Source organism: Sminthopsis crassicaudata, chromosome 5 (genome assembly GCF_048593235.1).
Source record: "Sminthopsis crassicaudata isolate SCR6 chromosome 5, ASM4859323v1, whole genome shotgun sequence".
Classification (NCBI taxonomy): Eukaryota; Metazoa; Chordata; class Mammalia; order Dasyuromorphia; family Dasyuridae; genus Sminthopsis; species Sminthopsis crassicaudata.
In genome coordinates this window covers 68,083,298-68,099,884 of record NC_133621.1, presented here as the reverse complement: position 1 = coordinate 68,099,884, position 16,587 = coordinate 68,083,298, and the positions used below count along the sequence as shown (strand labels likewise).

Sequence of the window (16,587 nt, the reverse complement as noted above, 5' to 3'; positions counted from 1 at the left end):
CTGAGACCACATTTGAACTCGGGTCCTCCTGAATTCAGGGCTGGTGCTCTGTCCACTGCGCCACCTAGCTGCCCCTAGAAATTGGTTTTCAAAGTTTAGGAGACAGCGCAAGAAGGCCACGACTCTCCAAATAACTCAGCTTCAGTTCCGCGGGATGGTCTCGTGCCAGGGCGATAAGTTTGGAGTAACTGTTTCTGTGTGACCTTGGAATTCATTCAGTTTCAGTCCCTTTATCTAAAATGTATCTACCAGAAGTCTCCTAATGAATACTATTTCCTTGCTTTTTGAGAAACCGACCTAAGGATTTAAAAAAAGTAATAGTTTGGACTGAGGAGAGGACACAGAACTTTTTCTTGGGTCACTCGGTGAGTCCATGAGCACTCATCAGGAGCTAGCACGGGGCGAACCTCCATGGGAGGGGGAAGGGAGACAGGAGTTTCCTATCTGTCCGAACGTACAATCATTCCCACTAGGGTTGTGGGGGAGAGCGCGGCCAGCAGCTGCTGCCTCCGGCCTCAGTTTCCCCATCCTGCTTTAGAAGGGGCCTGGAGCCCGGGTCAGAGCCCTCCGGCGCCTTTATTCCGGGGCTAAAAGGGGCCCGCTCCAACCTTTCTCCCATTTCTCTCTTTTTGACTCCAGCTCCTCAGCCCAGTTAACTCCCAGTTCTGACACGGACTCAAGCTGAGAGGCTCTGGCTTCGGACCTGGCGCCCTATTTCGGGGCCAGGAGCCTCCTCCGCTGCTCCCCGAGATCCGAGCCCGTTAGACTTTGACAGACGGGGAAACAGAGGCCGGGAAGCCCGACGCGGCCCGGCAGAGTGGGAGCGGCCGCTCCCTCCCGCCACTTCCTTTGTCCGCCCCCCCTCCCCCCCGCCGGCTCCTCCTAGTCCTCCTCCTAGTCCTCCTCCTAAGCCTCCGGCGGAGCGGCTGACGCGGCCCGGGAGGAATGTGTTTCCGGAGGGAGAGCGGGGCTGGGCCCGCGAGGGGAGGGGGGGCGGAGGGAACAGCGACGGGAAGGGGGCGGGAAGGAGGCGGGAGGACGGAGGGGAAGAGAATGCGGAATGGCTGGTGGAAGGAGGAGGGCGGTGCCCGGGGGGAAAGGGGCCTCGAGGCGGCGGCTTCCTGAGGAGGAGGTGGCCGAGGGAGGGACTCGCCCCTCCCCCCTCGCCCTGGAGGAGGAGCCGGAGCTGGACCCCGAGCTGCCACCACCGCCCGCCCGCCCGCCCGCCCTCCGGGAGAGCCGGGGAAGCTGCTCGGAGCGGCCGTGGCAGCGAGAGAAGCAGGCCGGGCCCGGAGCACGCGGCCCGCCGCCCGAGCCTGCGTGTCCCACAGAGTCCCGCGTGGACGGCGGCGAGGTGAGCGGAACCCCGAAAAGGGGGGAGGGGCGGGGAGGCGGCGGGCAGCGCGGAGCTGCCCCGGCCGGGCGGGACCGAGGGAGAACTGCCCCGGCCGGCCGCGCTCTTTGTGTGGGGAAGGAGCGGGCGCTGTGGGGGTGGGGACTGCCGGGCCTCCTCCGCATAAGGCAAAGAATTCCTGCCCTGGGACCGGGAGGCGAGCCTGCTGTGCGCTGGGTCCGGGCCCCGGCCTCCGCCCCTCCGGACTCGTCCTGCTTCTCCTCTGCTTCTGTCCACCTTCTGCCTCCCTCTCCCTCTACTTCTCCCCACCTTCTCCCCTTTTCCTTTACTTCTCCCCCACCTTCTCCCTTTTTCCTTTACTTCTCCCCACCTTCTCCCTTTTTCCTTTACTTCCCCCCCACCTTCTCCCTTTTTCCTTTACTTCTCCCCACCTTCTCCCTCTTTTCCTTTACTTCTCCCCCACCTTCTCCCTTTTTCCTTTACTTCTCCCCACCTTCTCCCTCTTTTCCTTTACTTCTCCCCACCTTCTCCCTCTTTTCCTTTACTTCTCCCCACCTTCTCCCTTTTTCCTTTACTTCTCCCCACCTTCTCCCTCTTTTCCTTTACTTCTCCCCCACCTTCTCCCTTTTTCCTTTACTTCTCCCCACCTTCTCCCTCTTTTCCTTTACTTCTCCCCACCTTCTCCCTCTTTTCCTTTACTTCTCCCCACCTTCTCCCTTTTTCCTTTACTTCTCCCCACCTTCTCCCTCTTTTCCTTTACTTCTCCCCCACCTTCTCCCTCTTTTCCTTTACTTCTCCCCACCTTCTCCCTTTTTCCTTTACTTCTCCCCACCTTCTCCCGTTTTCCTTTACTTCTCCCCCACCTTCTCCCTTTTTCCTTTACTTCTCCCCACCTTCTCCCTCTTTTCCTTTACTTCTCCCCACCTTCTCCCTTTTTCCTTTACTTCCCCCCCACCTTCTCCCTTTTTCCTTTACTTCTCCCCACCTTCTCCCTCTTTTCCTTTACTTCTCCCCACCTTCTCCCTTTTTCCGTTACTTCTCCCCCACCTTCTCCCTTTTTCCTTTACTTCTCCCTCTTTTCCTTTACTTCTCCCCCACCTTCTCCCTTTTTCCTTTACTTCTCCCGACCTTCTCCCTCTTTTCCTTTACTTCTCCCCACCTTCTCCCTTTTTCCTTTACTTCTCCCCCACCTTCTCCCTCTTTTCTTTACTTCTCCCCCACCTTCTCCCTCTTTTCCTTTACTTCTCCCCACCTTCTCCCTTTTTCCTTTACTTCTCCCCCACCTTCTCCCTTTTTCCTTTACTTCTCCCTCTTTTCCTTTACTTCTCCCCCACCTTCTCCCTTTTTCCTTTACTTCTCCCGACCTTCTCCCTCTTTTCCTTTACTTCTCCCCACCTTCTCCCTTTTTCCTTTACTTCTCCCCCACCTTCTCCCTTTTTTCTTTACTTCTCCCCCCACTTCTCCCTCTTTTCCTTTACTTCTCCCCACTTTCTCTTTTTTCCTTTATTTTTCCCTCACCTTCTTCCTCTCCTGTTTCTCCCTCCCTCCCCACATCTTTTCCTCTATCCCCTCCCTTTTCTTTTGGTCATTTCCTCTCTTATCCACCCCCATTTTCTTCCAGTTTTCTTCAGCTCCCACATCATCTCCCAGTCTTTTCCTTTTTTCCACGCCCATCCCCCCTCCCCCAGTTCCCTGTTTTTTACTCTTCCTCTTTCTTCACCTCGACTTCCCTTGGACCTGGAGAACTCTTGTCAAAGCTTCTCTGTTCACTATGTCCCCTGCCTAGGGAATTGAGAATCTTCCCCGTTGGCCCCCTAGGATAGAAAGACCTGATGCATTTTCCCCTTTTTATGCTGAGATGGGTCCCCCTGGCCTGCTTAGTTGTAGATGATTTTTGTGGCAGTTTTGCTGGGAGCTGTAGACTGTGGTTCCTGATGAGCTCTATATAATAAAATGTGTCATTTATAAAGATCTTTTTGCATTTTATGGTTTAAGATGCCAACATTGATTGTCCTAACTGGACACCTTTTGGATTTAAAGTAAGATTTTTGGACATGCTCAGATGAGAGGTGAAATCAGAAATTAAAGATTGAAGAATTTTTTGCAAAGAACTTGATGTCTGTGAAGTTGGTAACTTTATTACCTTGAGAGCTTAAAGTTTAAGCAGCCTTAGATCTTCTTGATATACTTTTCATTGTCTCCTACTTTTATGATTTAAAAAGTTCTTTGGCCTAGAAAATGTCAGCAGTGCTGAGGAAATTTACCCTTAAAATTTCCAATGCCTTTATTTATTTATTTATTATCATGGGCCCTAAGAGTATATGAATGTTTATATGGGTATAAGACTAAACCTGACACATAAAAAGTTAATAGATAATGAAGATGAATATTAACAACAACTTTGGCATGTTTTTGCAAAATTAATTAGATTTATATGCGTAAGAATACAAACTTTGTTTAACTGTAGACAAAAATAAGCACAAACTTTGCTAAACTATAGTCAAAAAAAATGTCAGTAATGGATTATTATACCCAAAACTTTCATAATACTAAATTTTATTTTGTTTTTGGTACTGGGCTATGATTTCATCAATGTGAGAACACCCTCCACTGAAACAAATCAGCAACTTCTCTATAATTTATAATCTTTAAGTATTGTATGGAGACTGAGACTGTTAAATGACTTGCCTGAAATTGCTGAGCCAGTATGTGTCTGAAGCTAGACTTGAACCTAGTCTTCCTGAAGCTAAAGCTGACCCAACTCACTGAATGTTCCATGTTGCTTTCTGATCTTAAAATGTAGGATAGGGAGACTTAATTGCTACAAACTTGCTATTACTTGAGTCACAATTTCTTCATCTATAAAATTAAATTGGACTATCTGATATCAAAGGTTCCTTTTAGCTTTATAATATACTGTGTTCTTATTTGTATATGTCATCCTTCCATGCTCCCTTAGATTATCAATTCCTTACAATGGGAACTGCTTACTATTCATTTCTTGTCATTGTATCACAACCAGAATTGAATACTTTTAAGTCACAAAATTGGGCCCATTTTTTGGAGTTTCTCAGAAAAAAAAACTTTCAGACTTTTTTTTTTTAATATCAAAGTAATTCATAAATAATGGTTTCCTGAGTATACATTTTACAAACTAAAAATTTTTGAGTGGGAAGGAATTGCTAGATTGTTAGTATCTATCGTGTTTCAAGACAAAATAATACTTTTCTAAGGGATTTTTTTTAAAAATAGTGTTTTTCCCCAATTATATGTTAAGACAGTTTTTAGAATTCATTTTTACAAGATTTTGAGTTAATAATTTTTCTCCCTCTTTTTCCCCTCTGCTTTAACTTTAGTTAAAGCAATTTTTATTAGGGAAGCAATTTGATATAGGTTTTACATGTGTTGTCATGTAAGACATATTTCCATATTAGTCACAGTTGTGAAAGAAGACATAGTCAAAAAGAAAAAAACCGGGAAAAAGGATAAAGCAGGTGAAAATAGTATGCTTTGATCTGCATTCAGGATCCAGAAGCTGTTTACTTGGATGTGCATAGCATTTTTCTTCTTGAATCCTTTGTACCTGTCTTGGATCATTATATTGCTGAGTATATCTGAATCATTCATAGTTTTAACATCTTCACAATGTTGCTGATTCTCTGCAATATTTCTGCCTATTTCATTTTGTATCAGTTTGTACAAATCTTTTTCCAGGTTTTTCTGAAATCTGCCTGTTTATCATTTCTTATTGTACAATACTTTCCATTACATTCATATACCACAGCTTGTTCAGCCATTTCCCAATGGCATCCTCTCAATTTCTAATATTTTGCCTCCCTGAAAAGGGCCATTCTAAATATATTTACGCATGCTGGTCTTTATTCTCCTTTTTGGGGGGAGGCGGATTTCTTTGGGATAACACCCTAGTAGTGGTGTTGCTGAGTCAAAGAATATGCAGTTTGGTTGTCTTTTGGGCATAGTTCCAAATTCTGTTCACAATTCCACCAACAGCATATTCATTAGTGTTCCAAATTTTCCACATCCTCTCCAACATTTTATATATATATATTTTTTGTCATATTAGCCAGTCTGAAAAGTGTGAGATAGTACTTTCCGAGTTGCTGTAATTTGCATTTCTCTAATCAGCAGTGATTTAGAACATTTCTTCATATGCCTATAGATTTGATTTCTTCATCTGAAAATTGCCTATTCATATAAATTTGACTGTCAGTTGGAGAATAGCTTGTATTCTTATAAATTTGGTTCAGCTTTATATATATTTGAGAAATGAGGCCTTCATCAAAGATACTTGCTGTAAAGATTGTTTCCAGCTTTCTGCTTTCTCTCTACTCTTGGTTGCATTGGTTTTGTTTATGTAAAAACTTCTTAATTTAATATAATCAAAATTATCTATTTTTCATTTGGTAATGCTTTATCTTTTGTTTGGTCATAAGCCTGTAACTTACTTAATTTCTTTAAGAATATGAATACTATGCCACTTTGTGTATTTATGTTTATTATTGATATTATTTTTAGTATGTTTAGTATTAATATTGTCTATGGCATTTTCTAACAAGATGTAGGTTCTTTTCTCATCTGCTTTTGCTTTATGTGAGATCAGTATTGCTATCCCTGCTTTTTTTACTTCAGCAGAAGCATAATAGATTTTGCTCCAGCCTTTTCCCTTTACTTGGTGTGTTTCTGTTTCAAGTGTATTTCTTGTTAAAAACAAACAAACACACACAGGATTCTGGTTTTTGATCCACTCTGCTATTTGCTTTCTTTTTTTAATGGGAGAGTTTATTCCATTCACATTTGTTTGTCCTCTCTCTTCTTTCACCCATTCTTTCAACATTATTTTCCTTTTGAATACCACTTCCCCAGCCTGCCCTTTCTTCTCCCCCTTACTTGATTCTCTTTCCCTCTACTTCTCCTTTACTGTCTTCTTTTCCTCTACTTTTCCCTCTTCATTCCTTTACTTCTTCCTCAGTTTTTCCTTCTGTTCCTCTACTTTGGGTAAGGTAGCTTTCTGTAGTCAATTGACTAGCCATTGCCCACCCTCCCATTTTCCCCTCCTGTAATAGTATTTTCACACCTTTTCATATGAAATAATTTACTCCACAGAAGGGTGAAAATAGTTCAGCTCCTTTGAATCCCCTATATATTTTCTTTTCTCTTCAGGTTTCTCTTGGGTCTTGATATTGGAGATTGAAATTTTTGTTCAATTTTGGTCTTCTCTGTATGAAAGCTTGTTTCTTTCTGGCCACTTGCAATGTTTTTTCCTTGACCTGAGAGTTTTGTAATTTGGTTACAGTATTCCTTGGAATTTTTATTTTGGTATCTCTTTCCTACATTGATTGGTAGATTCTTTCAATGCTTTTTTTTCACCTTTGTTTCCAGTATATCAGGGTAGTTTTCCTTGATCATTTCTTGAACGATGCTGTCCAGGTCCTCCTTTTGATTTTGGGTAGTCCAGGGATAATGACATTAGCTCTCTTGGGTGTATTTTCCAGATCAGTTATTTTTTCAGTGAGGTATTTTACATTTTCTTCCATTTCTTCAATTCTTTCTAATTTGTTTGATTGATTCATGTTGCTTCATGGAGACATTAGCTTTTACTTGTCCAATTCTAACTTTTAAGAAGTTATTTTCCTCAATTAACTTTTGTGCTTCTTTTTCCATTTGGCCAAATCTGCTTTTTTGGAATTGTTTTCTTCAGTAGATTTTTATATATCTTTTTTCATTTGGTCAGTTATATATACTTTTTAAAGCAGTTTTCTTTTTCTGAGTTGTTGACTTTTTTTCATAATTCTCTTGCATCACTCTTATTTCTTTTCCTAATTTTTCTTTTACCTCTTTTATATGGTTTTAAGTTCCTTTTTGAGCTCTTCATTGAGTTCTTTCTGGGATTCAGGCTATTTCTCATTTTCATTTGGGGAATTTGCCCATAGATGTTTTGACATTGTTGCCTTCTTCTGTGTTTGCGTCTTAATCTTGCTTGCCACCATCATCACTTTCTATGATCAGATTTTTTTGTTGTTGCTTTTTACTTATCTTTTTCTTTTCTTTTATTTTTGAGCTCTGCTGTCAGGAAAGAAGAGACACTGTTTCAGGAGTGGTCCTCAGACTTTTTAAATAGGGGGCCAGTTCACTGTCCCTCAGACTGTGGGAGGGCCGGACTATAGTAAAAATAAAAACTCACACTGTCTCCACCCCTCAGCCCATTTGCCATAACCCGGCGGGCCGCCAAAAAAAAAAAAACCATCCTCAGCACAGCATCTGGCCTGAGGGCCATAGTTTGAGAACCCCTGGTTTTAGGCATCTTGTGCCATGGGCCATGAAGTGCTGACTGTTTACCTAGTGCTACCCTGATGTTGCCCTGAGGCCGACAGGGGGACCCTTGTGTCTGGTGCTGCACTGAGGGGGTGAGGTGGAGGGTGGCTAGCACTGTTGGAATCTGTAGGAGTCTGGCAGCTTACTAGGTATTGAGTTGGAGTCCTTGTGGTAATGGTGTCTAGCACCCCACCGTGTGCTGAGGCCAAGGAGTATTTCAATGTTTTCCCAGGGGTACACTGAAGCATGTGGCAGATTGGACCTGGAAGCTGCCTGTTTGGTTAGACACCTGGAGAGTGGCATCTACCTGAAATACATCGAAGTCTGGCTATGGGAGGTTGCTTATTTCTCCTTATTGCCATTTATTTCTCAGTGATGGAGTCTCTACTGTATTTAATTCAATTCAACAGCAAGAAAAAAAAAAATGAACCAAGGCATTTCTAGGCACCAGGAATACATTAATCAGTCCCTAGCTTTTAAAAGTTTTACAATCTAATGGGAAATGAGGAATAAAATGAGATAGGATATATACAAAATCTAAGAACATGAAGTAAGAAGGAATCTTAATTTTGAGGTAGTCTAGCCTTATTTTATAAAGGAAGAGAACTTTCCCAAGCTAGCAATCTTGGAATTTACCGGCTAGATTTCTTTCTTAAGGACCATCCCTTAAGCCAGGATCTTCATTTCTTAACTATCCCTCATCACTGAAAGAGTTTGGCATCAGTCAAACTGAAACCTAGGAAAGACCTTAGCTTAAAAATGCATTGTTCTCCCACTTCATCCAGGGCTATCTCCAGTTGTCCTCTCTCAATCTGGCCACTGAACCCAGATGTCTCCAGAGGAAAGAGTGAGTGAGGCTGGACTTTGCACAGCCCTCCTTCCCTTAAATCCAATTCACTTGCAAATCATGGAATTACCTTCCTGAAGTCTTGGTGCTCTTAGAGATGAAAGAATTAACTACACAGGAAAAAAATAGGTTAAACAACTTGCCCAAAGTCACAAGCTAGTTTATAGAAGAGAGGTTTCCTGGTTCCTAGCTCAGTTCTTCACAATTTTGGCCACTTAAACAATTTTAAATGGCTCATATAAGGAAATGTTTAAAGTGCGAAATTGACAAGTACAGTTATTACAAGTCACTTTTTAGGATCCTAATTAAGCTGATTTTTGTAAGATTGAAACTTACATAAAAATGTTATTATTTGATCTTGTTGGAATATTAAATGGTAAACAGACAAGCAAAAATATAGTTTTAATTCCATTTGATTAGAAATGTAGGAAAATACATTTGCATGGCTTGGACTTGCTTCTAGAGATAAAGAAATATTGTTAATATTTAATTTTACAAAGATGAAATTTTTTTCCTTCAGAATAGACACGTGGTTTCCCTGTAAAAATTTAGACCACCTGAAATAACAGGAAAATTAACCATTATCACCTAGCTTAATAATCTTAATAAGTGATGTAGATTTCTTCATTCTTTTCTCTTATAATTAATCTTCATCCTTAAAATTACCAATGCAGAAAAAAAATAGTTCCATTCTATGTTCCTACAATGGTAGATAAAAGGGGCAATCTAATTGTTTTATTGAGGCAGCTGAATTTGTTGCTTCAAGTGCTAATTTAGAAAATATATCTCTGTAGAGATTGATCTGAAATAATGCACTGATTTTTCTATGTATTTGGAACAATGGAAATGACTTTGTAGTTAGTAATCTGAATCATTTTAAAATTTGGATCTCGAAGTCAAAAGTTTTCTATCACACCCTAATAAATTAAGTACTTTCTTTAAATTTAATCCTTAACTTCACAGTTTAGAATTATTTTTAGCTAATTGTTACTTTGTAGAAAACTGTGAAGTTACGAAAAATAATACTAATTGTATATTTTCATATAATCTTGGGACATTGTTCCTTGTTTTAAAAAAAAAACAGTATCAAAGGGAAGATTATTGTACACAGACAAAATTGTTTCTAGGAATTATCTTCAAAATTTAGGAATATGATGAGTTTTTTAGGCTCCAAAAAATTAAAAACAAAAGAGGGAGGAAAAAAGACAATCTAGTTGTATAGAACAATGATCCTCTTCCAAATCAAATCAAGATTCAAATTTAGCAGATAGCCAAGGAATACAAAAAATGCATACCAAAAAAAATATGGAAATACTGGGGGGGAGGGAGAACTGAGTAGCTTTTGAGGCCATTTACCAGGTGTACAGAAGCCTGGATGACTCTCAGCTTTTTTCCCTACATTATCCATTCCTTTCACTTTTCTTTTTTATTAGTCCAGTAGTGGAATTCAAGTTAAAAGCTGTTGGGTTTATGATGCTTCAGGGTTCTTATCACTGCTCATATTGAGTAGCACTAATGCTACAAATATTTTCTTTTTTTTTTTAGAATAACATAAATTAGATACTTTGAACATATAAACAGGTTATGAAATAACTTGAAATGAAACCTTAAAATTCAAATTATTTACATTTTGATTAGACAAATTGATACAAATTTCAAGAAAATTACATCAATTTAATTTCTGTATCAATAGGTAATTTCTTTTTCTTTGTTTTTTTGACATATGATCATAGGTGATTTCCTTTATCTTTTAAAATCTTCATATCTGCTTTTAACATGCTATAATTTTTTTAATCCACTTCTCAATTATTGGACATTTTGATTGTTTCTAATTTTTACTATTACAAATGTTAAAATCTGTGAACATTTTTGTATGTAGTAACCTTTTTCTTTTCATTAATATTCTTAGAATATTATCACAAAACAGGATCATAAGCTGAAAGAAAAAATAAGTTCTAATTTAACAAATTCTGTGGAATAAATTTTTAAGTTATAGTATCAGAAGAGAATAAACTACTTTCCATAATTAGGTCTGTAGTTCAATAAAGCATGTCATTCTTAGATTTCAAATAACTTATGTGAGTACTTTTATGCCACATTAACTTTTTAAAGTATTAATTATGTACTTAGTACTTAGAAAATGTTTCCTTAGAGTTTAGAATGTTACCTAAAGAACTGTTGGAGAACAAAATAATAATTTAGGTTTATAAAGCATTTTGTTCACAACAGCCTCAAAAGAGAAGTAATTCAAGTATTGTTATCATTTCACATATGAAAAAACTAAGAGCAGACTTAGAATTTTCTATATCTTGCCCAGGCTCATCTACCCAACTAGTTGTGTTAACTACAATTCAGGTCCTTCTGCTCCAAGACAATGCTCTTTTTTTTACTCTACCATATTTTCTCAGGAACAATGCAGATTATTAACTAAATTAGCCTTTTGTTAATTGAAAAATAAGTAGGTCTAACTGTATTTCAATAAGCAACATATAGGACACAGTCAATTTTTTTTTAGTCTGTAGAAAGAAGTTAAACCTAGGGTGAATATCTGAAAAATAAAAGCACTAGAGAATATGCCATCACACTTGAAAAGTCAGTATTCTCTACTCTTGACTCATAAAAAATGTAGTTTTTAAGTAATCTGTCTCAAGAGCCCTCCTTTTGAACAAAACAGTATCATTTATTATAAGTTTAAGTCAAAATTCTTTTAATTAATGGCAGTCAATTTATATGTGGTTAAATTTAATATAAGGTGCTATTTTCACCAAGTATACTGCCTTAGCTTGCTGTGTATATTAGGCATTTCAAAATAGAAACAAGTTAAGATGCCTTTATATAGGAAAAAAAATACTTTTCTGAAATATGTATAATTGAGAACTGCCATAAGAATTAATTTGAAATAGTTCCTTATTTAGTAAGAAGAAAATAAGGAAGATATTCCTGAAGCTTATGCCTACATGTTTTTTTCTTTTCCTCTCCTCATCCCTTGTTCTCTGTTCATCTTTCAGAGCTCTTGCTCAGAACTGCCCATTTCATTCAGATCTTAGGACCAGTCAAGAGTGAGGGTCTTCTTCCCTGAATCACACACTTAAACCTTCTGTATCCATTTGGTCTCTGGGTTCCTCAGCCCTAGTCCCATCTTGCTCTTAGACCTTACATTATCCCCTCTAGTGAGAAACTCATGGACCTACTCTTAATTTCTGTCCTGTACTATAATCAGTGAAGGAGATGATTGTGGGTATGGGTTTCTTCTAATAGACAAGTAAATCTTTAATCTTTTACATGCCAAGTCAAGGTTTCTCTTCCTATGGATTACTGTCCTCTAGAAGTATTGATGATTCACTAAAACATGTATAACTTAACTTCTACTTTTATTGATTCATGATTTCATAAGCATGACTATTGCCTTTACTGAAATAGATAATAATACAGAAGTGCCTTTTTATGCTACAAAAGAGATTTTTGTCCATATTTTCCATGGATCAATAGTAGACACTAAAGAGCTTCCTCTGGTTCTTTTAATTATTTATCATAGAATAAAGATCTACAGGCCACAGAAAGCACTGCCTTCTGGCATTAAAAGCAAGTGCTTTTTGGTTAAAAATAAAGATGGTGAGAGGTAGAGCTAAAATGATCACATAGTATTAAAAATACAGCATAAAACTCCTCTAAATAGCTTTAGAAAATGCATAAAACCAAGTCCTAATAAGAAAATGTAAGAAAAAGATGCAGTGAGCTATTTTTCCAGTTTAGTAGGGAGACAGGTCTGAGACAAGGTCTGGCCAGAAGAATGGGGCCTTCCCTACATGAACCATTCCACCACCCTGATACTAAAAAGACAAGAGATCCTAAATCTATACCAGGACCTTGTATAAGATGTGGGAACAGATGCCAATTAATGATCTTGGTTGGTGCTTACTATCAATTTCTGGGTCATAGATCCCCAGGGTATATTGAGGAGGGGACCTGTACTCAGAGAAGGAGTGTGGTACAAGTTCAGATCTGCTTCAGATCCTAGCACCAGAGGGTCCCAACTTGTAACTCATTCTAAAAAGCCTGCAAAATAATCAGAGTAGGTATCCCAGACCAAAAAATCTTATAGCTCCCTTATTCTGAACCAGCTATTTTTTAGCTGGTTCACAGTGGTTAAGTCCAGCAATATTATCATGCCTACATTCCTGTTGCTCAACCCTTCCCAAGAGAGCAGTGATCAGACTTGAAATAAAAGAGAAAAAGAAATCAAAAAAGATATGAGAACCATAGAAGAGACGATTGGAAATAAAATTAACAACATAGAATATGAGAAACAAAATTTTGCCCAAGCCATAGATTTCCTGAAAATTAGAATAGACCAAACAGAAAGCAAATGAGATAACAAGAAATGCTAAAATAAAATTAGACTGAAAAAATAGAGGAAAATATAAATATATCTTACAGCAAAAACAGTTGACTTGTTAAACAAATTGAAAATGGATTGTTATGGGTCATTTTAGATCAATAAACCTGAAAGTTATCACAGAGTCTAGACAGGTTTAAAAAAATCTGCCCACATCTTTTAAAACAAGAGAGCACCTTAGAAATAAAATATATTCCTCACCTGCTTAAAGAAACCCAAAATGAAAGCATCCAGAAATAACACAGACAAAATCCAGACTTTCTGGTCAAAGAAAAGCTATCACAAGCTTTCAGAAAAGAAAAAAATTCAAATACTTAACATAGTTCTGGTAAGTATCACAGGCTTTAGAAGTCACCACTTTTGAGGAAAAGAGTTTGGAATATATATATATATATATATATACACACACACACACACACACACACACACACACACACACACACACACACACACACACACACACATATACATATACATATATATACCAGAAGGCAAAGAATATAGACTTAAAAACAGGAATGAGTTGTTCAGCAAAACTGAGTATAATTCTAATAGGAAGTAATGATATATGATTTTCCTTTTGAAAATTATTGTCTTCAAGGATCATAGAGAGTGTCTAATTAGATAGAAAGCTCCACAGTGGATGTATTATATATTCATGACTTTAAAAGGAGAATGGGAAAAGAGATGAAAGATGTTCCCCCAACCCCTTCCTCCTTATGTGTATAGACTTCTACTTGGTTATGAGATAATTTTCCCTAACTTGACTTGTCATTTGAACTGGTTAAGGGAAGGAAGGTTACATATATACATGGGAAAGGGTGAATTAGAGGGAAAGGTAAATTAAGGGGAAAATAGCAAAACTAACTCTAAGAATATTGTGTGTGTTTGTGTGTGCACACATATATCAGTCACAAAGATTTGGGAACTGAGAAACTGCTCATCATTTGGGGAATGACTGGATAAGTGATGGAACATAAACATGCTATAAGAAATGTTGAAGGAAATGATTTCAGAAAAAACTTGTGAAAACTTATTTGAACTGATGCAAACTGAAGTGAACAGAACCTGAAGAACAGTTTATGCAAAGAAAACAATATTGTAAAATTAAATAACTTTGAAAGACCTGGAAACTTTGATCAATGTAATGACCACTCAGGATTTCAGATGAGACATACTACTTCCCACCTAAAAGAAGTGAAAGATACAGAATATAAAATGAGGTGGGGTTTGTTTGTTTTTTCCTTAGAGAAAGAGGAAAATAAAATTTTTGCTAGTAGAAGAAAAGAACTATATACACATAATAGGCTTTTAATGTTGGCTTGATTTAAGGGAAAACTTCATGATAATTAGAACTGGGCAAAAGTGAAAAGGCCTGCATTGGGAGATAGAGAGTTCCTTTAAGGAGGTCTATAGCAAAATGCTGGTTAACCACTTGTCACATATATTATGACTAAAATTGTTTGAACTAGATGACTCCCAGGATGCCTTTCAAGTCTGAGATTCTAAGTTTTTTGAATGTGCTCTTTAATTTTAATGAGTTAATGCTAATACCTAGTTTTGTATTGCCTTCATTTGTATAGTCATAATGGCTATGTATATTATTCTTTTAGTTACACTTTCTTAACTTAGATACCTAACATTTAGCAAGTATGTGTAATGGTTTCCACTGTAAGCTTACTGAAATGAATTTGTGATCTCATCTGTGTGAATCCTCTTTTAGTGATGCAGATTGCAGTCTATCAATGCCTGCCTATTCATGCTCTCTTGTAAGTTCACCTGCTTGTGCAGTGATCCACCAGGCTGCTGAGTAGCTTTTTTCCCCCTTCTTCTGATACTTGGAGGATACCAGTGGAACATGAGTTATTCTGTTTTGTTTTCATATGTGACCAGTTCCATCTTCTTTTTGATCATATATTTTTTCATGATACTCTTTACTCTTGTTTTTATTTAATTATTGTGTTGCTGTCTATTGACATTTATCATGTCTCTCATTTAATTTTTCAGAGATTGTAGTATTAAGTGAGTTGGAGCCACATAGCAATCCAGTTGTAGGATGTTAGTACCACAAAGATAGGCTTTTGTTTCAAGAAGTTTGAGGTTATTAACAAAATATTTTTCCTCCACGACAACCTAATCTGATCTCCTGTTTAATTTGGAGCCCAATTTATTGAAGGTACATATGCACTAATGAATTAGTTGTATAATGACCATTATACAAGCATATGATGGACTAAGCATTCATTCATTTGATAGTTGAAGGTTTTTTTTTTTTTTCAGGTATTAAGAAGGTTCAAAATTTCTTCCACATCTTTGGTATAATTCCTTTCAGATACTTTTAATGAATTAATTAATTGATTTTTCAATATCCTCATATCACAGTTGTCAATTCCTGCTTAGATCTTGTCTAGATGCATTTCCATTAATCTCGCAATATCTTTTTATCTTGATTCTAACTAGTTTTATCCCAATTATTCTCTTCTGTTTATTAGGCAATACTACTGATAATCTTCTAGTGTCCTTTGTGTAAGATTTTATAAATAAGTTTTTAATCTGTTTTCTGTAACTACTGTAACTTTCCACTTTGCGAGTAAATTGTTTATTTACTCAAGCACTTTTTAAAATTCTGGCCTATCCATATGAAATTATTATAAGTATGTTATTGATCATATTCCATTTAACATTGTCAATAATGTACTTAAATAGGGCAGGTTGTGGTTGTTTCAATGGTATACTGTTTCTTAGGTAGATCATGGATATTGAGCTGGAAGCCTGAAAGAAATAAAGGGACATGTCCAGAAACATGCTGATGATTAATGGAAAGGCCAGGATTGAATTTAGGTCATTTAACTCCAAATTCAATTCTCTTTCTACTACCACTTGATGTCTTCTCTCATTTTCATTTTTGTTCTTCTAGTTTTGTTTTTTAAAAACTTTTCTAGTTTTTCTCTAACAAGTCAGTAGTCTGGTTATAAAAACTGATTCAGAAATGGCTCCTTGATCAGTAATGAATGGTTTCCTGTCTGTAAAAATGTAATCATTTTCAATTTTTTTATGCTATTCAGTGCCACTTGTTTCTGTTTTGTGTTGTAAAGAAAATACTAATGATATGTAGGCATTTGGCTTCTCTAATTTAGAAGTTTTTAGCCTCTTTCATGCCTTATTCCTAATCTGTAATCTGTATTATCTCCATCAGCATTTGTTCTTATCTTTGCATTGAAGTCACCAAATATCAATGTTGATTTAATTTAGAGGATGTTATTGAATTCTTCATAGAATTTCTTTATTTCTTCATCCTTTACAATAGATCTTGTTATATAAGGTAGAATTATTTTCACTGGGGTATTTTTGTGAATATTAATTATGAGTACTAAAAATCTGAGATGACCAACTATCCATTGATAAGATATTGCTTTTTGGCTTTGGACACATGATGAAACTATCTGCTAACTACCTTGCCTTACAAGGAGAAAATAGTATTTCCAAAATACTATAGTTACAGCTATTTACCTATGATAGAAATGTTCTTCCCATCCTCCTCTCCCATTCTGTTCCATCCTTGCTTATCTTTTAAAGTCCAATTTAATTGCTACTTATTTCAGAAAGACTTTTCTGATCCCCCCAATAGTTAACAAATGTTTGTTGAATTGAATTTTA

At 37.6% G+C, this 16,587-nt stretch overlaps 1 protein-coding gene across 2 annotated transcripts in view; it reads left to right on the top strand.

Annotated features, from left to right (window-relative positions):
* Positions 1-1,117: 1,117 nt before the first annotated feature.
* ITGB1 (integrin subunit beta 1) overlaps positions 1,118-16,587 on the top strand; it is a 50,036-nt gene continuing 34,566 nt past the window's right edge. Inside the window, exon 1 of one of the 2 annotated variants that reach the window (XM_074267068.1) lies at positions 1,118-1,354. The gene's annotated coding sequence lies outside the window, so the exon portion shown is untranslated. Of the gene's footprint in view, positions 1,355-7,919; positions 8,025-16,587 lie in introns of those variants that run through there. The other variant, XM_074267067.1, reaches the window with a different exon arrangement.